The sequence below is a fragment of the Macrobrachium rosenbergii genome, chromosome 44 (assembly GCF_040412425.1).
Source record: "Macrobrachium rosenbergii isolate ZJJX-2024 chromosome 44, ASM4041242v1, whole genome shotgun sequence".
Taxonomy (NCBI): domain Eukaryota; kingdom Metazoa; phylum Arthropoda; class Malacostraca; order Decapoda; family Palaemonidae; genus Macrobrachium; species Macrobrachium rosenbergii.
Window position 1 is genome coordinate 27,649,993 of NC_089784.1, and position 8,322 is coordinate 27,658,314.

At 35.9% G+C, this 8,322-nt stretch overlaps 1 protein-coding gene across 2 annotated transcripts in view; it reads left to right on the forward strand.

Annotated features, from left to right (window-relative positions):
• The first annotated feature begins 284 nt into the window (after window positions 1-284).
• The window catches only part of LOC136829455 (neurotrimin-like), a 108,669-nt gene continuing 100,631 nt past the window's right edge, over window positions 285-8,322 (forward strand). The window contains exon 1 of one of the 2 annotated variants that reach the window (XM_067088136.1): window positions 285-383. The gene's annotated coding sequence lies outside the window, so the exon portion shown is untranslated. The remainder of the gene's footprint in view (window positions 384-8,322) is intronic. The other variant, XM_067088137.1, reaches the window with a different exon arrangement.

The window sequence follows — 8,322 nt, forward strand, 5'->3', positions numbered from 1 at the left end:
ATCAATACTACTTAGTTAAGATGATTCCAGGATAAAGTGCAATTTTTATTGTCAATTGTTGGGGGTGGTTGAGTGCCTTGTGATATTCCTTTTTCACTTTAACTGGGGCTTTCTTTGGCACAGATTGCATAGTAGGCATTAAATGCTTAACACTCTTAGCTTATAAAAACTTTCTGATGTTTTAAGTATTCCTTCGAATGTTTACCATGAAGAAAACGGAGGGTGCTTTGGTTACAAAAGAATTCTCCGAAAATGCATTGTACGTAGCACGGTAGCTCATTATCACTTGAAGTGTCACTAAGACAAGGTCAGTGTTGTCGCCTTTCCGGTAATTAGCAGTGCGTCTCAGGTATAAGGTACAAGGAGATACATTTTTATTTTTAGTAAGTACAGTAATACATAAAGCCCCGTACTACATATACGTGCTTTTATGAAGTCGAATTGCGATTTTTGTTTGGGCATACAGTATACTGAAAGTTATTTTAAATACTTAGAATTCGATATGTTTGTGTTTCTTGCAAATGTTTGGAAAAGATTTGGAAATAATGCTTCCATTCTCGTCAGGAGGTCTAAGAGTGTTAGTCCTGAAGTCCGGTAGGCCTAGGATGAAAAAGGAATTGAGAATCGAAGACGTAAGGAAATATAGACCTACATCAGCTCTCGTAGGGTGTGTTGCAATCGCTGCTAGGGAATGGGTGGTGAGGGGGAGAGGACGCGCCTTCAGTAGGTAAAGTAACCGTGAAAGACATATGTTTGAAGTTCATATAAAACTAGGTTTTACCCTCAAGGTTTTCCCTGTCTGTAGAGACAAATGTATTCATGTTACACATATATCTGCTAATAAGATAACAATATGCCTATCCATATACATGCAAGCCTGAATGAATGTTTACAAAATAGTCTCATACCAACAGAAAGTGTGTAATATAAAGGAAATTTCTACTCACACAATTCCCTTAAATCGGAGCCTCATTCTGTGATCACGAAAGCTATAACTACAGTAGTGTTACAAAAGCAACTTTATGATCTACTTTTATGGCCAGAGAACAATAGAATGATTAAACCGCCAAATAGTTACCCAGCGGATTCCCACCTTTGTTTATGTGAAATTCCTTCTTTAATTTTAACGCCGTCGTAGAGAGAGAGAGAGAGAGAGAGAGAGAGAGAGAGAGAGAGAGAGAGAGAGAGAGAGAGAGGCCGTGTTTAAAGTCTTTTCGTCCTCACTTTCACTACAATCCAAGGAACAAGCCTTAACCACTTAACTACTGGTAATTGTATATCGACACATTTCCCTGCACAGCTGACTGTAAGTCCGCGTTCTCGCAAGGCATAGAACTTAAACTGTTGTAAATTCTTCAACAATAATCAGATTTAGCTGCTTTACCCCCCGTTATGATGATGTTATTATGTAGTGCAATGTTACCGTCGGCGCTATCAACTCGTTTTTGTTTTCCTCACTAAAGATTCGGTTTCCAGGTGTGGGCCCCTTAACCCAATCTGTTGCTGAGATATATATATATATATATATATATATATATATATATATATATATATATATATATATATATATATATATATATATATGAGTTTATTATCATATCTCGTGCTTCACTTTAATTCTCCCACAAGAACATTTTATTCTGTGTGTAAACTGTAAACAACTTACTGAGGCAATGGAATGTTTTATATAAATTTCTAATAATAATAATAATAATAATAATAATAATAATAATAATAATAATGATAATAATAATAATAAAAATTTATGGTATTTTTCACTTATGGACATTAATTGCAACATAAAATATAGGTTTTTCTGTTGTATTATGATGTGACTTGAATAATTTATCCCACAATCCTTCCCCGGCAAATGATATACTGTATTTAATAAAATTACGACTTGTCAGAATACTGCCCCCTCTCCATAGCTAATGGCAAACTGTGTTTACTTTACAGTTTTGCCGTATTAGCTATGGAGAGGTGGGGTGCAATCGGAATTTTTATATAAATTTTTTGCGATAATAAACCTCAAAATCATGTAAATCACATCATAATAATATTTTATGTTGAAAGCAATAATAATAATAATAAAAATTTATATCAGAAGTCTAACTCTGGAAATGGGAGTTAATATATGCTATAAATTTTAGATGAAATAAGGCTATATGCTATTACAAAAATGCTATTATATGTCAATGTGTATGCATACTTCAGGACCCAGCCGGAGTATGAAGTGCAAGGAATCCATTGCGGAGAAACGAGGTGAATACAAGGATACGGCACACAGGAAATGCTCACGCTCTGGTGCATATGTTAAACGAGAGTGTTTTGTGGTTGCCAATTTTATCCCCCGTATCTTATTACGTTATTTTATTTCATTAGCACTACGCCCACACTGTTTACAACCGAGCGAAAAGACAGCGTTCGTATAATATGATGTGGCTTTCTAGTCTCGACGCGCTTCATCCTTTTTCATTCACAGCTTATTCTCGATTGTCACAGGATTATCTGCGTTGAATTTTGAATGCTGTTCACTTCAACATACAAATTGTCGGCTTTTTTCATAAACTGAATGTTGCCTTGATTGTCTGATGTAGTATCAGCTAGCATGATTCTCTGTCTCTCTCTTTGGATATGAGTCTTAAAAGTTTAAATATCTCTTGTTTGTGTTTTTGCGTTTGTAAAAGAGAGAGAGAGAGAGAGAGAGAGAGAGAGAGAGAGAGAGAGAGAGAGAGAGAGAGAGAGGTGTGGGGGCGGGGGCTAAGTGCATTAACATTTCAGCAGTCTGGCTAATGTTCAACTACAGGCATTTGTTATAGATAAAGCTAGCCGTATGTCAGCATGGCTCTAGTTTCCGGAGCTCACCCATAGAAAGAACAGAGGAAACAGGTGTCTTGTTCTATAGGTTACGCAACAGTATCTTGAGAACAACTTATAGAGAGCAACTGTCAGGTTAGGCTTACATAAAATATTGTATTAAATCAAATTAACAAAGAAAACACAGAGGCCAGGAAATATGACGTCTAAGCCACGGTACTAAGGTGATTCCGGAAATTAGACGAGTCTTGCTGTGTAGCAATTGGTGGGGAATCGTGCACCTGTGTAGTAGAGATGACCTTGACCTGTCACGTCCATTGTCATTTCCGATATTTACGGCGAGTAACTGGTATCGTTACTGATGTGCTGATGTGACGGAACAATGGAATACATTGTGTACGGCATTCTTACCGTTCATGTAGAATTTTATACATGCAGTACTATATTCGAAGCATCTAGACGTAGACGTAGGCCACAGTGCCGAGAAACGATAATAGCCTACTGGTCTTTTAGATAGTTATGAAACTAAGCAGTTTAATTGCGCAAGATCTGCTACATAATTAAGAATTCTGTAAGGCAGGGCACATACATTGTTCAGTTTAGAAGGCATGCCATAGTAATTACTCTATTCATAAGGCATATCACTAATAAGACACTAGGATTTCATGCCAAGTTACGAAGTTCACAGATTAAGAAAGACTCAAGTTTTCATTAACTATGATGTTCCGTTCTCTCTCAATATCGCGCTAAGGGAATTGATGAAACAAAATCCTTATTTTTTAAAAAATTCTTATTTTGTTTACTGTGTTGCATTGCTACCGTGTCCGTGAGGGAAGTAAATTAGTTTACCCTTCCTTCGTTGTAGATTCTGGAGTTTCTGCTCGCTTAGTCGTTTAGCCTATTATTTAACGATAAATTTCATATTTTTTTTCTTAATCCTGCTGCTTCGTGAAAATGGAGCAATATGGTCCTAATATTAGTGTTTGGTTAACAGAGGTTATACTGTAATGTAACAGTTGTATCGCAAGATAATACTTTGTGTGTGACTGGTACTATCAGATAATGCTGCAGCTTAGGTCTACGTGATGAAACCAGCGTCTGCTGCTTAAGATTAAGTAAGGGCGTTGTGCCAGCTCGGGCTCTTACTTAAAGAGCAGGCCGTAAAACAAAAGTCAGTTGGAAGTACTGTAACATTTACTGTTAAGCGCTCTCTCTCTCTCTCTCTCTCTCTCTCTCTCTCTCTCTCTCTCTCTCTCTCTCTCACATGCATAGCCTATATATATATATATATATATATATATATATATATATATATATATATATATATATATATATATATATATATATATATATATATATAGTGTATACATTTACACATTGTTACCACATCAAAATAAAATCCATTTAAAGTGGAGCAAGAGAGTAGGTGCAGTAGTATAATGTTATGCAGGCGGTTGGGTGTGGGGTTGGGGGGAGGAGTTGGATAAATAGTGTGTTGACATGGATTGGAACATCTTCTCAAGTGGTAATGCACTTGAACTATAACCCCTGGAGAGTTTTGAGCAAAAGGCCTTCCTTCAGTCAGTGTTGTTTTACACATCGGCTGCTGAAATCAACGGTTAGTTCAAAAACAAACAAACCATGGTAGTCACAAGATTGTGAGTTAAGGTTTATGATAACGTGACCCGTGAGAACTTGGTCGACGGGGTGAATGACGTCAAGCCCCAAGGACCTACTGCATGAGAAAATAACTGAGCACGAAACTACACTGCGCTGTTTCAGTTGCTCACACAGCATTCTAAGCACTTTATCATAGACTAACGAGGAAAAACCAGGGAAGTAATTGCATGCTGTGCTACAAGATTTACTTAAAGAATGTAGTATTTTCCTGTCAGAAACACGAACATTGTTTAAAAAACTTTTTAACATTTTTTAAAGTTATTATTGGCGCATTGCAGAAATGGCCATTTGAAGCAGTTGTTTCGGACGTTTAATAATATTGCCGTTCATTATCATCCATTTTGACAAATGGAATGTCTGTGGTTGAGTGCGTTACATAACGTTAAGAGCAAGCAGCGTTCCATTTTATTATTTTCGTGTAATAGACAAAGAGATAGATAATGCAGTGATACTGGTGCAAATTCAACGCCTGGTATTGATTTGGTCTAGTCAGTGGAACTCTGGGGTGGATATAGGCCTATAAAGATGTTCAGGCATGTTTTACTGAATTTTATAAGCTCTGTCGGAAAAAGGGCGGAGAGCAATTCTTAATTAAAATGTTTCTGAATAGTTAATTTTTCTGTGGAAGAATTGCCGGAAGGCAGTTGCAAAGCGATTAGTCAATAATGGCGAGATCTGAATGAAACCAAGGTGTGGTTTCCACCTCGCCTAATCCGGGAAAGTAAGACAGACTTATCCATATGTTAGAACTTTGAAGATTACCAATGTTGAAGTTAATTTTTGTTTTAATATGAGAGAGGAGGGGTAGGGGGTAGGGGTTGGGGTTATTTATGCCGGAGAGGTACCGTAATTTTTATTTTTTAAGTCCATGAGGGCATGTACACAAAAGCGTAAGCAGATTCCTGTGTTAATAAATCTGTATGTACTGTATGAGTCTTAGGCATAAGTAGAAGTTATATAGTATTAACTGCGTTGTATACATGAGATTCCTTAGTTCATACACACACACACACACATATATATATATATATATATATATATATATATATATATATATATATATATATATATATATATACATATATACAGTATATATATATAAATATGTATATACATGAATGTCTTTTCCTGTAATACTACAGTGTAATATGAAAATAAGAAGGCCCATAAAACACTATTTAAACGTTGAAACCATATATTTCGGGCACTTGTTTCTGTGCCCCTGTTCACTGGTAGAATATGGACAGGTGGAAAGTTACAATGGTATATATACAAAAACATGAAGGTGTGGCCTTAGGCCTCCGATGTTAAGGAGGTGGCGTTTCTTAAGAAGGAGGAGATTGACCAAATTCCCTAGTGGTTTTTGGCCTCATTAGCTCCCTTTTGGCGATGGATCTGGCGGTCGCGTTTCTTGGGTCATCTTCTTCAAGAGGGGTCTGAGGATTAAGGTGTCAATGGCGTCCGATTTCCAATGTCCTCCTGACAGGTTCATATTGTTGGTTTGATTGATGATAGCAGATTCCAGCATCTTTCTTTTGTACATATATATATATTTATATATATATATATATATATATATATATATATATATATATATATATATATATAATGTTTTCAATTATGCTTGTAGTTGTTTTCCCGCGCGAATGGCAAATAAATCAGGTAATGGGTCGGGGTGGGGCGGGGAGGTGGCTATGTTAGCGCTGTTTTCAAACCTTTTACTGTGGCACAACCTTAGTTTTGGGTTGGGGTTTGGGGTTCCTTGTTTGAGGGTATAACCAGATGTATTTTCCTTTCATTTATATGTTATTGTATTACCTGTTTCATTGAAAGCTGCCGATCTGCCTTTTGTAATCAACAGTTAATCGCATTTGGGTCTTGTTTCTGTCTTCATAGCTTCGTTTCTCTTTTTTCGTTTAATACAGTGGCGCCGTGAGGGTTGCTGGCGCCCGGGGGCAAAGTGCTTTATGGCGCCCCCAAAGGGGGGGGGGGCGCCCGGGGCGGGGAGGACTATTTTTATTTGAGTGTGCTAATCTTGGCAGGAAATGTTTGCCTTCAATATTTTAGATATATTGTGTTGAAAACAAAACATTCTAATTTGCATACTAATATTCTGGGATGGTAGAACACAAACCGAATTTGGAAACTGAAATAGTTTATTTTACATATAATAGATATACTGTAATTAATTAATCATTAGCCCTCATAAATAAATTCCAAAATGTTGATAAGATAACTAAAATGGAGATTATAGTAAAGCATCACAGTAACTAGTAACTCTTAATAACCAAAGACAAATGGCAAATTGAATAAATTTGACTAAAAAAGGAGTTAAACATTAGGGAATACAGGGGGCTCAGAAAATCATGAAAATGTACACTTTGTTGCCATCATAGAAGTTAATACTAGAAAAAAAAATAGATTTTGTGGTAAAGACTGAATAGTTATAATGCCTGAAAAGAAAACTGATAAGAACAAAGATGAATTAGTTCACTAACTATAAACCTTACTTTTCTCTACTTTTAACATGCGTCAAAATAATGAAAACAAAAAGATTAAAGTGGTAGTTGCTTAGGATCAACCATATGCAAGGAAATAAAACGGTATTAAGGTATTAGAATGTAAAGATAATTAGACAGATATTGATAACAGAAAACCTAAACAAAGAAAAGGGCGGGGGGCGGGATAACCTGTCCAATATCTTTGCACTGACTAAGTCACTGAACCATTTATTTTACAGTATAAGTACGTAATAAAATTTAATGGTATAGTGATTAACACATGATTACATTTATATATAATCAACATTAAAGGAAGTCAATCTTCATTAAATATAGAATATGCACTGAAAACCCATAAAAACTTGAAGATTCTAAGTTACTGGTTTCATCACCCCCATTTCCCCCAAAATAGATGTCTTCCCAACTTCAATTTGGCGCCCCCACAATGCTGCGGCCGGGGACATATGTCCCCCCCAGCCGCCCCCCCTCTCCACGACGCCTCTGGTTTAATAGCATTGCATGAAACCACCTGATTATTATTATTATTATTATTATTATTATTATTATTATTATTATTATTATTATTATTATTATTATTATTCAGATGAACCTTATTCATATGGAACAAGCCCACAGGGACCATTGACTTGAAATTTTTTTTACCTTTTATTTATTGACTTGAAATTCGGGCTTCCCAAGAATATGGAGGTCATTTGAAGAAGTTACAGGAGTTGAAGGGAAATGCAGAAAGAAGAGATCACTTATTAAAAAGAAAAAAAATAATTAACAAATTGATAAGTACTTTGATGAAAATGTAAGTAAATTATTATTAATAATTAATAATAACATGGAGCACTTTACGTTTGCGAAGACGTCTTAAATCCCTCTTTTTACATTATGATTGCATGCCATTCCTCTGTTGGAATTTCTGCCGTCCCCTTGGTTCTATAGGCACATTTTTTTTTTTATTATTTTCCCTCACATTATCTTTGGCTGTAGATCACATATAAGTTTGTGGTGTTTTCATTGCCATTTGAATGGCAGGAGATTGGATTATCGAAGATAAGTTCATCTGAGGGTGAGGTGCTTCTACTATACCATGTTTGATGGTCACAGGAGAGACAAAGGTGTATGGGTACTTTCTTAAATTTCTGTTAACATTATCTTCAGTCAACAGAAATTTAAGAAAGGGGCAAACAAAAGGAATGATCACTGATTGTATGGGTGCTTTATTCACTCATATTTCTACATAGCATTTTGGAACTCCTCAAAGGATAGAAACGGAAGTATTTGATCCTCCTTAAATGTTACTGTTAGTTAGAAC